This window comes from Mauremys reevesii, linkage group 12 (genome assembly GCF_016161935.1).
Source record: "Mauremys reevesii isolate NIE-2019 linkage group 12, ASM1616193v1, whole genome shotgun sequence".
Lineage (NCBI taxonomy): Eukaryota > Metazoa > Chordata > Testudines > Geoemydidae > Mauremys > Mauremys reevesii.
Window position 1 is genome coordinate 47,377,778 of NC_052634.1, and position 18,129 is coordinate 47,395,906.

At 50.1% G+C, this 18,129-nt stretch overlaps 3 non-coding genes across 3 annotated transcripts; all 3 read left to right on the forward strand.

Annotated features, from left to right (window-relative positions):
- The first annotated feature begins 12,054 nt into the window (after nucleotides 1-12,054).
- Nucleotides 12,055-12,136, forward strand: TRNAS-UGA. Its single transcript has one exon. It is a non-coding gene; the product is annotated as a tRNA-Ser (tRNA).
- A 3,197-nt stretch (nucleotides 12,137-15,333) lies between these two features.
- Nucleotides 15,334-15,405, forward strand: TRNAQ-UUG. Its single transcript has one exon. It is a non-coding gene; the product is annotated as a tRNA-Gln (tRNA).
- Nucleotides 15,406-16,206: 801 nt separating this feature from the next.
- Nucleotides 16,207-16,300, forward strand: TRNAI-UAU. The gene is made up of 2 exons: nucleotides 16,207-16,244; nucleotides 16,265-16,300. It is a non-coding gene; the product is annotated as a tRNA-Ile (tRNA).
- The last annotated feature ends 1,829 nt before the right edge of the window (nucleotides 16,301-18,129 follow it).

Genomic DNA, 18,129 nt, shown 5'->3' on the forward strand with positions numbered 1-18,129 from the left:
AAGTGCATATGATCACAGTGTAGTTCAATTGTTTAAATCAATATTGTCTCAGATGGCTATGTTGGCAGAAGAAGGCCTTCTGCTGATGTAGCGCTGTCTACGCAGGGGATTAGAGATGTGTAACTACGTTGCTCAGCTGTGTCGGTTTTTCACACCCCTGAGCAATAATTATACCGATAAATGTCTTTAGTGTAGCCCAGACAGTTTTCTCCTGTGTTTTCTGCATTTGTATCACTTCTCCCCTACTTCCTACTACTTTGAAAGATTTAAAGTGTGAAAAGAGAGGTATTTTTCCTCATGATGCAAAGATTCCCGCATAGGAGACCCCTTCCACCAACACGCCTGGCAGAGGAACCAGAGAGATCTGAACTCACAGAAGTGTTGGGACAAACCACAGCTTGAGCCAAGGCTCAGTTGTTGGCAATGGGGATTAAAAGAAAACTAACATATGTGACCAGAATTTGTGATCTTTGACTATATCAGTGTTACTAGTGAAAATGAAATCATAGGTGATGTTATTGGTTAGAGTAAGAGATTAATTGTTTCATAATCTGAATAATTTTGGAAAACTGAAAATTGTCTTGTTTTTTTTTTTTCTTTTTTTAGTTCAGGAAATGATGGTTAATCTTCAAAAGTTAATTTGATTTAATTTACCCCCTGTAGTGTAAGGAGTTCTGGTAGAAAACCTCACTCCAAAGGTTGGGATGGGAGAATAGGTGTTAGAAAGAGTGTATAAGAGAATATTGGGTCTGTATAGGTTTTATTTTTTTGTATTTCAGATAGAGCATACTTTGCTTAGCTTCAAAGTCAATTTCTATTAAAAGGAAAACTACTCAAGGAGACAAGTTGTGTAAGTTTTTACCCACTTACACTGTAAGCGTCACTGACTTCCCCACTTCTCTAATTTGCAAAAGAAAGGCCTGACATCTGTCATAGGATGTGTCCAGCAGGTAGGAAAGCTGCAGTTGTCAACCATCAATACCAAGGAAAAGGCTGAAGTCCATTGCCTTTCATATCTAAAAGCCATCTAGAGGCTGGTCTACACTGAAAAGCCATGTTGACATGGCCACATCTCTCAGGGGTGTGAAAGATCCACTCCACTGAGAGAAGTAGTTAATGTGAGCAAAGCCCCAGTGTAGACAGTGTTATGTTGTCAGAAGAATATTTCCAGTGTTTGAAGGGTAAACACAGCCTTAGACAGATTGATCCCCTCTGGGAAGCGAGTCATGACATCAATTCCAATTTTGACCCATCTCTCTATGTGAGAAATCTGCTAGTATGGAGGGCTGAGCCAGCTGTCCGATCACCTGGTTCAGCTGAGGGAAAAGCTCTTAGTACCCATCAGTCCAAAGACTGAGAGAAATGTTGAGTTCCAACCATTGTCATTTTAGTATCTGATTGTTCCTTTCTCTATTTTTTGTGGTGGCCTTTCTGGTCTATCAGAGTGTGACTGTGTAGCTCAGTGCATGTGTGATAAATGCTCTTTGGTGCCAATTGGCAGAGAGGTCAAAGTAATTCACAAGAAACTCCTGCCTCAGACCTGACAGACTCATCACACCTAATGCACTGATTTTTATGATATTTATCCAGGAAGCATAGCAGTGAGCTCTCTACTGAAAGCTTGTAAATTATTGTTACTCCTGATCACTGCAAGAGGTGTGTATGAGTCCTATTGAAGGAGTCATGTTAGTATATGGAAAATTATGCCCATATGGTATTGTCATGAAAGTGAGTCACCCCAATCAAAGGTCTTGTTGGGAATGGCCCATTCAAGTGGGAGGAATTGTCACCCGTCCCTTGCTAGCCAGTTATGTGGTGTGTTGTTGCATTGTCAACCTTTGCACCAGCCCAGAAAAGCCAATGGAAAACTATCAAAGACAAATTATAGACATCGAAACCCTGTGGAAGTGTAAACGACAATATGACAATGAGGAAATGGTCCTTTCTGTGAATATACACAAAAAACTGATTCATTTTATAACACGGTGGAGAGAAACACTCTGGTTCCATTCACCAAGGAGATCACTAATGACCAATGGTGCTTCAAGAAAGGCAGGGCCCTGGCTCCTAGGGACTAGCAGTCACTGCAATAGACTGTCACCTCAGACTTCAATCTACTTAGGTAGGAAAGGTAACTATTAAAAAGTGTAGGTTGCGTTTTGTGATTTTGTTTTGTTGGTAACAGTTGGTTTCCATCATTCACATTTGTTTGTTTAAATCTCTGTCCCTTGTTAAAGAAATTTCCCTTTGTTCAATAACTGTGCTTAAGTGCTGTGTGTGATCCAGTAGCAGTGGGCTACAGTAAAACTGGTAACCTGGGATGTACCATTGCTTCGGGCAGAGAGGATCTGGGATTTTTCTGAGCCCTGGTCTACTCTAGGGGAGGGAATCAATCTAAGTTACGCAACTTCAGCTACATGAATATCGTAGCTGAAGTCGATGTACTTATGTCATAAACAGTTAGTTAAGGGTTAAGGTTTTTGTCTACCTGTAAAGGGTTAACAAGCAGTACCTGTGGACACCTGACCAGAGGACCAATGAGGGACAAGATAATTTCAAATCCCTGTGGAGGGAAGTTTTTTTTCCTGTTCTTTGTTTTAGAGAGTCTCTCTTGGGAATTAAGAGAGTCCAGACATCTTAATCAAGTCCTCCCAGGTTTCTGCAATAAATTCTTCTATTCAAGCTAGTGAGTATTAGCAAGGAACTAGTATTCTTATACTTTTATTTCTGTATTTGCAATTCTGTGTTTTGCTATATAATTTCTTTAATTCTGTACTGATTGCTTTTACTGAGGAAAGAAAGGAGGGGGAATTCTCTCCAGAGATTGATAAGTTTAGACCCTGTATATTGTTCCATCTTGGTTACAGAGACAGTGACTTTCTTTTATTTTTTAATAAATCTTTTCTGTAAAGGACTTGGTTAATCTTTCTTTGGGTGGATTCTCAGAGAAAGGGGAGGGGGAGGCATCCCTCTGTAGTTAGATCCCGGTATCTCTCCTAGGAAAAGGGAAGGGGGAGGAAGCAGGGGGGAATGGTTTATTTCTCCCGGGTGTAAGAACTCCATGGATTTGGGGCTCTTGGGATCCCCAAGGATTTGGGGGAAGGACTGTGTCCCAATCCACGTACCTGATTGGGTGGTGGCAGCTTTTACCAGATCTAAACTAGGATTTTTAGTTTAGAGGGAAAACAGTGCAGGTCCCCATTTTGGAACCCAACAGCTCTAAGTGGGGGTGAGACCTATGACAACTTAGGTCGGCTTACCATGGTGTCTTCATCGCGGTTGACTGCTGCAGCTCCCCAGTAGACTCTGCCTGCGCCTCTCACCAAGCTGGAGTACAGTGGTCGACAGAAGAGTACTCGAGGATTGATTTATTGCATCTACACTGGACCCGATAGATCGATCCTCCCGCTGTATCGATCGCTGCCTGCCAATTCAGCAGATAGTATAGACATACCCTGAGTATCTGATGATTGGAGCTGGACCCCAGAGGGGGACACATTGAAGGAACTCAGGGGTTAAGGTGCCTTTATTGTCAACTGTCAAGGTTGCTGTAGCTCAGAGGAGGGTGCTTGACTGTCTGACAGGCTGGTGAGTTTGGTCACTAACATCCAGCTGCCAAATGCAAAAGTCCCTCTTCCTCGTGGCAGGTGGCCACAAGGACACTCATGGCCCTCAGCACCCTGAGAAGGGTCACAATGTGCATCTGTGTTAATCCACACAGGGAAAGCTCCCTATAGCATAAAACTCTGCCCTATGAAATCATGGAATATGTGCTCTTTGCTCTGTGAAAGCATGTAAAGAATCCAAGCGCTGGAGGACAGGGTTTGGGTCCAGAGTGACCTAGACAAATTAGAGGATTGGGCCAAAAGAAATCTGATGAGGTTCAACAAGGACAAGTGCAGATTCCTACTCTCTAAGGGCTTGGCTACACTTACAAATTTGCAGCGCTGCAGCAGGGTGTGAAAACACACCCTCTCCAGCGCTGCAAATTGCGCGCTGCAAAGCGCCAGTGTGGTCAGAGCTTTCTCCCAGCGCTGGCGCTTTGACTACACTTAGCGCTGGCGCTGCCGCGCAGCGCTTTGAAGTGTAGCCAAAGCCTAGGATGGAAGAGTCCTATGCACCGCTACAGGCTGGGGACAGACTGGCTAAGTGGCAGTTCTGCAGAAAAGGAGCTGGGGATTACAGTGGACAAGAAGCTGGATATGAGTCAATAATGTGCCCTTGTTGCCAGGAAGGTTAACAGCATATTGGGCAGCATTAGCGGGAATGTTGCCAGCAGATCAAAGGAAGTGATTATTCCCTTCTATTTGGCACTGATGTGGCCACATCTGGAGTACTGCATCCAGTTCCGCCCGCGCCCCCTCTCCCCCCGCGCTACAGAAAGGATGTGGACAAATTGGAGAGTGTTCAGCGGAGGACAACAAAAATTATTAGGAGACCTGTGCATATGATTTATGAAGAGAGGCTGAGGGAACTGGAGTTATTTAGTCTGCAGAAGAGAAGAGTGAGGGGGGATTTGATAGCAGCCTTCAACTACCTGAAGGGGGGTCCAAAGAGGATGGAGCTCGGCTGTTCTCAGTGGTGGCAGATGACAGAACAAGGAGCAATGGTCTCAAGTTGTAGTGGGGGAGGTCTAGGTTGGATATTAGGAAAAACTTTTTCACTAGGAGGGTGGTGAAGTACTGGAATGGGTTCCCTAGGGAGGTGGTACAATCTCCATCCTTAGAGGTTTGTAAGGCCCGGCTTGACAGAGCCCTGACTGGGATGATTTAGTTGGGGATTGGTCCTGCTTTGAGTAGGGACTTGGACTAGAACCTCCTGAGGTTTCTTTCAACCCTGATATTCTATGATTCTAAGTAGCTGCAAGTGTCTCTTTGTGTTCACATCTGTAAAGACGCCAGGAATGGGCAACGGGATGGATCACTTCATGATTACGTGTTCTGTTAATTCCCTCTAAAGCATCTGGCTTTGACCACTCTTGGGAGATAGGACACTTGGCAGGATGGACCATTGGTCTGAGGGCTTGTCTACACTACAGGACTATTTCGAATCTACTTAAGTCGAATTTGTGGATTCGACCTTAATAAGTCGAATTTGTGTATCCATACTAAATACACAAATTCGAACTTCTTAGTCCACATTCACGGGGCCAGCTTCGACTTTGGAAGCGGTGCACTGTGGGAACCTATCCCACAGTTCCCGCACTCCCCGCTGCCCATTTGAATTGTGGGATTTCCCCCCAATGCATGCTGGGGGGAAAAATGTGTCGTCATTGAACCGTCAATCCCGCCCTCCCTGTCTTCCTTGAAAGCGCCGGCGGGAAATCTGTTCGCGCCCTTCTCTGGTCGGTTACAGCGTGGACGCCACAGCACTGCGAGCATGGAGCCCGCTGCGATCATCGCTGCACTTATGGCCGTTGTCAACTCCTCGCACATTATCGTCCACCTCTTCCACAGTCAGATGCTGAGAAACCGGGCGAGGAGGCTCCGGCAGCACGGTGAGGAGAGTGGCGCAGACCTCTCACAAAGCAGGGTACGCCGGGCAGTGGAGATCATGGTGGCAATGGGTCAAGTTCATGGTGTGGAACGGCGATTCTGGGCCCGGGAAACAAGCACAGACTGGTGGGACCGCATAGTGCTGCAGGTCTGGGATGACACAGAGTGGCTGCGAAACTTCAGGATGCGTAAGGGCTCTTTCCTTGAACTGTGTGACTTGCTGTCCCCTGCCCTGAAGCGCCAGGACACAAGGATGCGAGCAGCCCTGACTGTGCAGAAGCGAGTGGCCATAGCCCTCTGGAAACTTGCCACGCCAGACAGCTACCGGTCAGTAGCGAACCACTTTGGCGTGGGCAAATCTACCGTGGGGATTGCTGTCATTCAAGTAGCCCACGCAATCGTTGAGCAACTGCTCTCAAAGGTAGTGACTGTCGGAAATGTCCAGGCCATCATAGATGGCTTCGCGCGATGGGATTCCCAAACTGCGGTGGGGCTATAGATGGGACTCACATCCCTATCCTGGCACCAGCCCACCAGGCCAGCGAGTACATTAACCGAAAGGGCTACTTTTCAATGGTGCTGCAAGCTGTGGTGGACCATAGGGGACGTTTTACCAACATCAACGTCGGGTGGGCGGGCAAGGTTCATGACGCGCATGTGTTCAGGAACTCTGGTCTGTTTAGACGCCTCCAGGCAGGCACTTTCTTCCCGGACCACAAAATAACGGTTGGGGATGTGCAGATGCCTACAGTGATCCTCGGGGACCCGGCCGACCCGCTAATGCCCTGGCTCATGAAGCCCTATACAGGCGCCTTGGACACTGAAAAGGAACTCTTCAACTACCGGCTGAGCAAGTGCAGAATGGTGGTGGAGTGTGCTTTCGGACGTCTCAAGTGGAGATGGCGGACCTTACTGACTCGCTCGGACATCAGCGAAAGAATATCCCCGTAGTTATTGCTGCTTGCTGTGTGCTCCACAATCTCTGTGAGAGCAAGGGCGAGACCTGTTTGGCCGCTTGGGAGGTTGAGGCAAATCGCCTGGCTGCTGTTTACGATCAGCCAGACACCCGTGCTGAGAGAATATCCCAGCGGGAAGCGATATGCATCAAGGAGGCTTTGAAAGCGAGTTTCCTCGCAGAGCAGGGTAACCTGTGACTGTCCACTTGATTTTAAGAGAGCCTGATCATAAACCAAGTTTTCCCCACTTCCCAAGGACGTTTTAAAACTAAGGACATGTTTTAGTAATTAATAATAAATCTTTCGTTGACTTTGCATTTCTGTTTATTCGTTGAAACATGGAAGCATTCTGTGCTGGTTAAGGTGTGCACTGATGGGTGGGTTTGCAGGAAGGGGCGAGGGGTGCCGTCCTTGGATAGGGGTTACCATGACGGCTGTGGGTTTGGGCGTTGGAAGGGGTGAGGGGTGTGGGGGAAGGGTGAGTATCTGCCCCTGGATGAGGTCTCTTTTTGGGGCTCGGGGCACCGGGGAGGATCGTGACTACGGTCCAAATGCATGTGAAGGGAAGCCTGCCTTTACATTCGGGGATGTCAGGCACCAGGACCCTGCACAAGCATACACATCAAGGAAAGACCGGGGCAGCATACACCACACAGACGGTCCCTGGGGCCGCGTGCCGGCAGTCGGTGTGGGCCCTGCAGTTGCCCCTGCAGCCACGGCGGTCGCCTGGCCCTGGGGGCTATGCAGTGACATTACAATTCCCCCCCCCCCCCCACAGAACAACAGAAAGTCTTCTGACACCAGAAACGTGACGGAAACAGTCAGTAACACCAAACCGCTTTTAATAATGTAATACACAGTGGGGGGTTTGAACTTGGAGTTGGGACTGGTTGATGCTGTAAAGAAAGAGCTTGTACAAATTTACAGCGCTCCAGTTGACTCGAGCAGTATCGGTGGGCTGCGGTGCAGGGACACCTCTCACGGCCCCTACCGCCCCACCGCCGTGTCACTTTGGGGGAGGGGACAGGACTTCTTGGCGTTGGAGGCGGTTGCAGATGCACTGCAGGGGGCTCTCTCCTCCTGACTGTGGTCTTGCAGAACATCTACAAGGCGCCGGGCGTCTCCGTTTGCTCCTCATTAGACCAAGCAGCGTTTGAGTCGCCTGCTGGTCTTCCTGCCGCCACCTATCCTCCCGTTCCAGGTGTGTGCGATGCTGCTGACACAGGCTCTCCCTCGACTGTCTCTGCTCTGCCGCCTCCGCTCTGGAGCTGGCCATCAGTTCCTGGAACATGGCGTCCCTTGTCATTTTCGGTCGGCGTCTAATCCGAGCCAGCCTCTGCAGGAGGATGGCGGGGCAGTCGGGAAGGAGCCGAAGCTGTGTGATGCGAAAAAGTAGGTGATTTCCTTGAACACATACATGTTTGCCAACAGTAAACACAGTCTAGTCAGTTTCAGTTAACAAGACCAAAGAGGGAACCAAGTCTCAGGAGATCTCAGAACTAGTCCGAGATTTCGGAATACGCTCTCATTGGCGGCGCCATTGCACTGGATAGCGCACAAGCGAGGAAAGACAGCTGCATCCCTCTTGCACAAAGTCCTGGTAAGCCTTACAGTACATACTGCTTATCAGTTAGTGGTTAGCTGTGCTCTCCTGCTAAAGGCAATGTGCAAAGCAGAAAGGATGAGCCTTTTGCAGCCCCTCCCGCCAGTGCACGGGAAAGATCACTGTATGCTTTTCCTCTGTGGCCTCCAACACGTGTCTGTTAAGCAAGGGTCATTCTTATGCAAAGTAAAAGTCTACCATTCACAATAGTAACAGTACACTAATTCCCCTAATTAGATGCAGCACTTCCAGAACGACATTACCCTGAGGCGTGTCACTCGGACTCAGAGAGAGCGGATGCTAACAGAAGCCCTGCACAGACCAGGACCATACGCTGCCATGCTTGTCGAGGCGATGCTTCCCCTTTACCTTAGGATGGCCTGGCGCGGAAGAGTGTGCTTCCACGGAGCACCCAATAAGGCACCTCTCCCAAGGAACCTCCTGCTGAGGCTTTTCCAGCTGCTCTCTGAGAGCTTTTTTGAACTGTCCCCAGAGGATTATTGCTCGATTCCTATATGTGTTGACCTACTTTTTGTATAGTTTGATATTTACAAATTTTTATATAGTATTTCTATTTTTTATATACCTGTTTCTTAAAAAATAAATGTTTCCCTGTTTGTAGCACTTACCGCCTGATCCTTCCCCTGATTCCGAGTCCGGGTTAACGGGCGGGGACAGTTGGTAGGGGATCTCTGTGAGGGTGATGAAGAGATCCTGGCTGTCAGGGAAAGCGGGAGTGGGTTCGCTGTCGCCTGCGCCGTCCTCAAAAGACCCTTCCTCATCTTCCCCATCAGCGAACATCGAGGAGGAACTGTCCCGGTACACAATTCCGTCCTCGGAGTCCACCGTCACTGGTGGGGCAGTTGTGGCAGACCCACCTAGAATGGCATGCAGTGCCTCGTAGAAGCGGCATGTCTGGGGCTGGGCTCCGGAGCATCCATTTGCCGCTCTGACTTTTTGATACCCTTGTCTTAGGTCCTTCACTTTCACGCGGCACTGCATCGCATCCCGGCTGTATCCTTTCTCTTTCATGGCTTTCGAGACCTTCTCGAAGGTCTTCGCGTTCCGCTTGCTGGAGCGCAGCTCCGAGAGCACAGACTCCTCGCCCCACACAGCGATCAGATCCATGACTTCCCTGTCAGTCCATGCTGGGGACCTCTTTCTATTCTGGGATTGCCCGGACTCCTCTGCTGGAGAGCTCTGCATCGTTGCAGGTGCTGCGGAGCTCGCCCCGATGTGCAACCAGACCGTCAGATTCAAACCGCCCAGACAGGAAAATGAATTCAAATTTTCGCGGGTCATTTCCTGTGTGGCTGGCCAGAGAATCCAAGCTCGGACTGCTGTCCAGAGCGTCAACAGAGTGGTGCAGTGTGGGATAGCTCCCGGAGCTACTAAGTTCGATTAGCATCCACACCAAGCCTAATTCGAGCTAGCCATGTCGAATTTAGCGTTACTCCACCTGCCGGGGTGGAGTACCAAATTCGAACTAAAGAGCCCTCTAGTTCGAATTAAATGGCTTCCTGGTGTGGACGGTTGAGCGGTTAGTTTGAATTAACGCTGATAAATTCGAATTAAAGTCCTAGTGTAGACCAGGCCTTAGAGTGCTTAACTGCAGTTTTCACGTAGTCCTCAGTTCAAACCCCCGTGTTCTCTTATAACCTTCTTTCATTTTTTTCAAAAAGTTAAACATTTTCATTTCCATTCTCCATTATGTTCAGGGGCTCCTCTATACAGGAGTGCTTGATATTAATGTAAACACTCAACATTTTGCTGTCCAAATGCATAAAAACCTAGCAAAGCTGTCCATCAGCTGAAATCAGTTCCAATCCTCTAAGTGTCTAGTTTATGTTTTCATCAATTAAACAAAGGTATCATACGAATGTACATTTGCAGATCCCTCTTCTCCAGGAGCTATGTTGTGCAGAAGAACAAGGACCACATCCAGTTGCAGTTCAGGAATCTGATGACCAAAGAGCCACAAAGTGTTCTGAGGGCTGGAGAAAAATGCCTTCTAGTGAGCTATTGAATGAGCTCAACCTGTTTAGCTTATCAAAAGAAGATTGAAAGGTGACTTCATTGAAGTGTTGAAGGGCCTTAATGGAGAGAAAAGATGGGGTATTAAAGGGCTCTTTAATCTCGCAGAGAAAGGCATAACAAGACCCAATGGCTGGAAGGTGAAAAGAGACAAATTCATATTACAACTAAGGCACAAATATTCAACATCGAGGATGATTCACCACAGGAACAATCTCCCAAGGAAAGTGGTGGATTCACCATGTCCTGATGTCATTTCATGAAGACTAGCTATCTTTCTGGAATGTGTTTGCCCCAAAAGTAGATATTGTGTCATACAGGAGGCCTGTGATATGCAGGGGGTCAGGTTAGATGCTCTAATGGTCTCTTCTGGCCATAAAGTCGACTAATTTCTGAAAAACTGAGTGTAGCATTGGGAGCAGCATCTGATGTTTTCCTGTCTAGCCGGCTTGCTTCCTAGAACGAATGCTCCTTGAGTGGGGTGATCCACAGGGAGTAGCTCAAACCTCCAAAGTGCCTGGGCAGGGGCAGGACATTAGCACAGCAAGGGAGGGGTGTGGCAGTGACATCACAAAGGCCTTTTGCAGGACCTCAGACTATTGGTCAAAGGTGGTGGGGAGGTGGACACCTCACAGAGAGATGCTGACATCAGCCAGGCAGGACAGGGGTGAGGGGCCAGGGAAACCTCAGAGACCCCTGTGGCTTTGCTTCAGCAAGTCTCCTTCTCCAGGTCTCTCTTTGAGGACTGAGAGAGTATTCGGGTTCACGGACGTGAGTGCCAGGAGGAACCTCTTTCGAGTTTTCTCCTTCTCTTTTCCTGATTTTACTAGGAAACAGCTATCCCTGTTTAGAAGGTTGAAGCCTCCTCGAGGTTTGAAACCTGTTCAGTCTGATCCATCTGGTGACAGTTGAATTCTAGGCATGGAAAACACGAACTTAAGGAGGCAGAATTTTATTCCGCACCTGGGATTTTGTCCCATAGAATCAGTGGGGACATTAGGGTTTGTCCTTTCTGTTTCACCTTTTCCTCCATCCATCCCTCCCTCCCTCCTTTCTCTTCGTCTCTTGCTTCTTTTGTCCTTTCACCTGTTCCCCTCCCAACAGCAGGATCGGTGTGTGTGTGTGTTTGTGTATGTGTGTGTTGCGGGGGAGTGCTCTGCAGCTCCCACTGTGGGAGGTCCACCCAAAAATGTGGGGCTGAAACAGTGCTCGGGCAGTGATCCCCACCAGTGACCTGGGCCATCCTTTGGGCTCTCTGGTGAGAACCCTCAGCCTTCCGTCCTCAGGCTCTACCCTGATTGGCTGAGCAGGGGGTTATTGACAGGGAGGAGATTCAGGTCCTTGTTGTTCTCTTTTAAGACCAAGGAAATAAGTCATAACCTGTTATATGTTGACAAATTTTGCTGCTTTGCTGCATTAATGGTCTCTGAGCAGTTCATGATTCTCTCTAACATTCCAGTTCTCCTCAAATACTTGCTGAATAATTACTGTGAACTGTTGTTGGTCTGGAGCTCATCTGAGAGCACTTTATTCAGGTCATTCAGTGTTTGAAATTCACGATCTGATGGTTAGTTTCAAAATCAGGGCTCTTGGGTCCTATTCCCAACTCTGCCACTGGCTGGCTGTGTGACCTAAGACAAGTCAATTCTCCTTTCTCAGCCTCAGCTTCTCCCTCTCTCAAGTAGGGATAATGATGATCCGCTCCTACCTAGCTCAAGGTGGGTGGAGGATGGGGATCCATTGGAGAGTGTCACTAGGAGTATCAGAGGGGCCGTGTTAGTCTGGATTTGTAAAAGCAGCAAAGACTCCTGTGGCACCTGGCTAAGCAAACAGAACAAACCCCCAATCCCCCCTGTGCTTTGGGAGCCAGGTTTGCTGTGGGAATCCTGTAGTTCAGATGACTTCACGCCTGGGCATTGGGATTATTTACCAGTTTCTCTGGCATTGGAGCAGTTTTGTGCTCAGAGCTGTGATGGCCGAGTGGTTAAGGCGTTGGACTTGAAATCCAATAGGGTTCCTGTGCGCAGGTTCAAATCCTGCTCACAGCGAGGCCTGCGTTTTAGCCAGTCTCTCACCCGGGCAATACCTCTGTACAACCCCTTGAGACACTCTCAATTCTCTCCCCACCCCAAGGAAATTCTGTTCTGCTCCTTTCATCGAGATCCCTGGGACACCACCTCACACTGTGTTGTTGAGGGGTTGGGCAAACTCTCAGCACCTGAAGCCTCTGCCACTCACCTGGTGCCCCATAGATCAGCCATAGCCCTGGTTCTGCTCCTCTCTCTAGCATGTGAAAGGAGCTGAGTCAGCGACTCCATGGGAGCTACGGGGCTGCAGAACCAAAAAAGGTGCTCAGCGCCCACTGGCAGCCAGCTCCCCCCCCCCCCCCACTACAGGCCTTGCTGACAAGCTCCTCACACTTGCCAGGGATCAGCTGTTCAGTGGGGTGCAGGAGGCGCTGGGGGGGGGAGGAGCAGGGAGAGTTGGAGAGGGAAAGGAATGGGGCAGGAAGGTGCAGGGTGGGAGAGGGGTGGGGACTTGGGGGAAGGGGTAGAGTGGGGGGCAGAGCCTGGGAAGGAAAGGGGGGATTTGTCCCATACCCCGGATCCCTCTAGGGCCGGCCCTGAAGGGAAGCACCGACTATCACAGTGACAATAGAAGTGACCAGCCTTGCGGGGGAGGCTGAGGGAGATCCGCACTCACCAGGTCTCTTCTCTCCCCCACGGTGAGCCAGACACTGCTCTCTCCTGGCTCTCACTCTAGCAGCTGGATGCCAAGGAGCCATTTCCCCACAGGAAGTGCATCGAGTGCCCCTGTGGTGCTGGGGGGCTGGTGCTGCTGCTGCCTGTGGGGCTGGCAGGGGGGCTGATGTCTGCACAGACTCTCAGCTGCCAGGCCGGAGGGGGCACTTGGGACCTTACCAGACTGGCTCAGTGAAGATGGGGGGTTGACAGAGCAATACAGACACTCTCCAGAGCACGGAGCAGCAGCCGCCCATGCAGCCAGGCAATGAGCATTTCCCACAGCCTGGAGCCGAGGGGGAGGCGGCAGCTGCTGTTCCAGCTCCTCGGGGACAGGCCCTGTCAGCCAACAGCCACTTCTTACTCCCCACAGCTAAGGGCGCCGGGTTCCTCCGGTGGGGGTGTGGAGCAGCCGTTCGTTTTCCTGTTCGCACTCCTCTGCGGTGTGAAAATCAGGGAGGGGAGGCAGAAGCCCCACTTCCCTCCCGAAATGACGCCCAGTGGGGGAAGCCAGGACAACAGGGTGGGGCGGCAAGTGGTGGCCAGACTCTCACCGCCAGGGTCTAGTCTAGCTCAGGGTCCAGCTCAGGGTCCTCCCCACACCACTGGCCCCCAGTCCCCTTCCAACACCAGGTCAACCCTGGAACTCAGGCAGGAACGGGGTGAGGCAGCAAGTCAAGCCGAGCAAGGCAGGAAAAAGCGAGTCTTGTCTTCATGGACTGCTCACAATGACGTCCTTTTTGTGTGCAACTGCTGCAAAAACATCCCGGGCAGAGAAGCAACAGGCCAAAATACTACTACACAGCTGCCAAAGTAGCTCAGTTAGGAGAGTGTTAGAGTGAAAATCTCAAGGTTGCTGGTTCAATCCCAGACTTTGGCAGGCCCTTTGATCCCTCTTTGTATAGTGGTGGTTTGCACCCCAGGTGAGTCCCTGAGCTTGGGTTCTGGAATTGAAAAAAACAACTGTGTGCTGCTGGTCTCACCTTTAACAATGAAGGACGGGAGCTGTCTCTCCTACATGAGTTATTGGTGGACCCAATGTGGAAGGAGAAGAGTGAGGCAGGGTGGTCCTCAGGAATGGTGCCAGAGGGGCTGACTGGGCAGTGACAGGCAGGAACAGGGGATGAAAACTCTTCTGTGCAGCTGAGGGAGGGCAGTGCCCTGGAAGGGGCATCTGTGAAAGTGGCCAGGTGGCAGGGATTTGGGGGCCCAGGAGGAGATGTTGGATGTTCATTGCCTTGGAGCAGCTGGACTTGGACAGGGTGGGTGTTCATAAAATGCACATTAACAACTCTAGGGTAGCTTGATGGTGATTGGTGGAAGGCCCATCTCTCTGCTCCTCCAGGGCAGTGAAGCATGATGGGGTTGGAGTCTTGTTCTTCACATTCATGGTGCGAGTACAGAAGGGGCTGGAGCTCTGACCAGGGAGGGCATTACTGGTGGGCTTTGCAGCACTGGTTATGGCTATATTAGTGTGTATGGTCCCCAATTAAGGCCTAAAAGGAAAGTTCTATGAAGGAACTGTCTCCTTTCCTCTGGACAGCACAGTCTTTGGTGTTGGGGAGGATTTCAGTTGTTGCTCCGGCCTGAGGACTGCTGGCCCTGTTTTCCTGACTGTCAGAGGAAACTCTTCTATGATGAGCACTACCTGGTGCAGGTCTGTAGTGAGGTCGGCTTAGAGAACGTGTTTCTGCACAGTGGAACCAGTGGAGGGTGGGTGGTAGCCTCCTATTCCTCTGACCCGAGCTCACGCCAGCCACAGAGGGGATACACCTTTCTGCGGGGACAGGCCAGGAGTCGCATTGACCGGATTTCTGTGAAGGAGAGCACGTCGACAGCCCAGTGCAGGGTGGTGCCAATGGACTGTTCGGATCACGCAGCTCTCACCGTGTGCTCAATGTGGGCAATTCCCTGACCCAGGGCAGAGGATATTGGAAGCTGAACATCCAGAGCTTGCAAGATAAAGGAGCAGGGGGGTGAGGCCTGGAGGTGTTGGCAGAACGGGAAAGCATCAGAGGGTTCTATGGCAACCAGGGGGATTGATGGGAGTCGGTGAGGGAGGAGTTGGCTGCTTTGTTCCGGACGCTGGGGAAACACCACAACATTAAAGAAACCAACAGTGCCAAGTCCTGCAGTGTCACCTGTGGGATTTCCACAAGAGCATCCAGGCAGGGGAGCTAGTCAGCCTGTGACTGTACGACCGGATCAAGCGACAGCTGCTCGAGTTCCAGGAGATGAGGCTGCAGTTGGCCGATATGAGCGGGAGCACCGAGTGAAGGGAGGGGCGGCCTCCCCTGACATTTTTGCAGCCTGCAGGGAATGGAGACAAAGCAGGGGGATGCAGGGACTCAGGGCAGGACCCACGGATCCGGAAGAGCAGGACCACAGTCACTGGAGGAGGAGAGAGAGACCTGCGAGAGGAAGCCGCTGGTGGGAAGCAATAAGTGCAGAGTGCAAACCAGCCAGCTGAGAGTCACGGGGGTCTAGAAAATGAAATAGCAGCAGGTCCCATGGTGTAATGGGCAGCACTCAGGACTTTGAATCCTGGGATCTGAGTTCAAATCTCAGTGGGACCTCGTGGTGATACATTGCTTTGCCACAAAGCCCTGGAGCTCAATGTGTTTGGCTACCTTCTCTCAGGGTGAAGTAGAGTGAGGTTTTTCCCTCCTGCTGGGTGACTGATCCCCACTGGAGACAGGTCTTTGGTCTGGCTGGTTCAATGGGCTGGTGGCTATAGGTTGGGGTCCTAGAACTTAACAGTCTGGCTAGAGATTCCTGTGGTTTGACCATATGGTTGCATTTCTTGCTGCTTCTCCTGATTTCCACAACGTTGGTCCCTGCAGCTGCCACACTCTTCCTCTTGCCCACATGGCATTTAAAGGAAGGAGGGCCAGGGCCAGGCTTCACAGTCAGGGCTAGGCAGGAGGGAGGAAGAGTCCCAGGCTGGAGCCCAACACACCTCTCCTCCTCTGGGCACCTGGGGTGTTGTTCCCCCCTGTTCAGGCACCCCTGGGGCCCTGCACTTCACACAGCTCTCCCTGATTTCAGCTGTTAGTGAGGGAGCCTCACTGGTAGCGCAGACTGGGCAGTTTCTTGCATGAGAGACACTGTCCCAAAGCAGGACTAATGCTTAGAGCTGGTTATCAGTGATTTCAGATCTGTTGGTCTGCAGCAAGACTCTCCATTGAGTCTTAACCAGCTCTGTTATTACACAGGGAAGAACAAAAGGGTCAAATGGGGCCTGGAAGCCTTAAGAAGAATCCACCCCACCGAGTACAACACTTGTCGCTACCTGCTGTCAGCCCCACTGAGAATGTTTTGGGGTCACTCCTTGCCTGTATCAACCTAGGGGTCTCAGAGAATCCTAATTAACAGGTGCTCCAGTGGCGCAATTGGTTAGCGCACAGTACTTATAGGGCAGTGCTGAGAGGAGCTATGCTGAGGTTGTGAGTTCAAGCCTCACCTGGAGCACTGGTTTTCATTAACCAAGTGGCATCACCCCTCATTTGGCCTGTGGAATGTAGAATTCCAGCCCTGGGGACCCTCAGGAGGGGGCTAATAAAAAATGCCCCCTTCACTTATTACCTCCTCTCCAGGTCAGAATCTACCATCCTTTCTCCCCCCCCCGCCCAGCCCCTGTGCCAGGATCCCTCAAGCAGAGCCTGGAGTCCTGCCCATGGCGTCTGTACTATTGACACAGACTAAGTGACAGGGACAAAACACTCAAATCCCGCCTGGTGCGGGGAGCCAGGTTTGCTCTTCAAATTCTGTCATTGGTACATTTCCAGGACTGGGAATGTCCCACAACAGCATTTAATGGGAAGCTGCCTGCAGAACAGTTACACTGCACAGAGCTCCTGTGGAGGAGGGGTGGGAATTAGTAACATCTTGAGGATCGTTTGGGAAATGAGCCTTTGCTGACAAGGTTTGTCTCTGTTCATATTTCACCTTCAGGTGTTATGTTGAGGGATCTTTAGTATATTTTTGTGAGGTTAATAACTATCTCCTCAACTTTATTTACTCAACTTAAAAATTGGTCACTTGATTTTTGCATCTCCCTGTGAAAATACAACTGACACGTGTGGCTTTCTACAGGGGGTCATGATGTTATAGTTGGGGGATTCCGTCTCTGTACTTCTGGAGGGGGTGTTGCTTTTTTACAGCTGCCTCACGGCCAGGCACACCGGGCTGTTAGCTGCACCCACTATCCTTGCCAGGGGCCCCTGCTGAACCCTGGGCGGCTGCACTGCGGGGCTGGGGTGACTCTGCAGGGGGAGAAGCTGCTGTGGAGCAATGTAGAGCAGGTGTAGGAAGGAGACGGGGTGACTATTCACATTCTGAACTGCACAATTTTCCAAATTTGGGAATAGATTCATAGATTCATAGACTTAAGATCAGAAGGGACCATTATGATCATCTAGTCTGACCTCCTGCACAATGCAGGCCACAGAATCTCACCCACCCACTCCTGTAACAAACCCCTGACCTATGTCTGAGTTATTGAAGTCCTCAAATCGTGGCTTAAAGACCTCAAGGTGCAGGGAATCCTCCAGCAAGTGACCCGAGCCCCATGCTGCAGAGGAAGGCGAATGTCCGAGAACAATTCTAAGGGGAAGGTGAATGCAGAGCTATGACACTGGAGATGTCCAGACCTCCAATAGGGGCAGCGTGGAAATTAATAATGGGAAGATCATTTGTGAAATTAGTCGTCACTGACAAGATTTGTCTCTGTTCCTATTTCACGCTATGGTGTTAGTTAGAGGAATCAGGACAGATTTTTACTATATTAATTAAACACTTAATTTTATTTAATCAAGCCAAAAACTTAGTATCACTTATTTTTTCTCTGTCCTAGGAAGAATGAATTGAATTTTGTGACTTTCTGGAAAGTGCAGCGAGATTAAATGTGGGGAATTCAGTCTCTGTGTTTATGAGCTGATGTTTTCCTCTCACAGGTCAGTGCCTGCATTGAAATACCCAGAGGGATCTAAGGGCTGGTGTACGCTGGGCACTGAACTGGCAAAGTGATGTCTCCCAGGGTGTGACCCCCCGACAAACCCATATAGTTAAGGTGACCTAAGCCTGGGTTAGATAGTGCTAAGGAAAAGGAAGAATTGTTCTGTCCATGCAGCTATTACAGGGATGGGAAAATCCCTCCAGTCACTGTCTACTCCAAAGTGCTATAGCAGTGCCACAGCAGCGTTTTAAGTGTAGACAGAGTGAAAGTAGATTTATCTCCAGTTCGCACTATGGATGCTGAGGCACTAAGACTACAATAATAACAACAACAACAGCGCTTG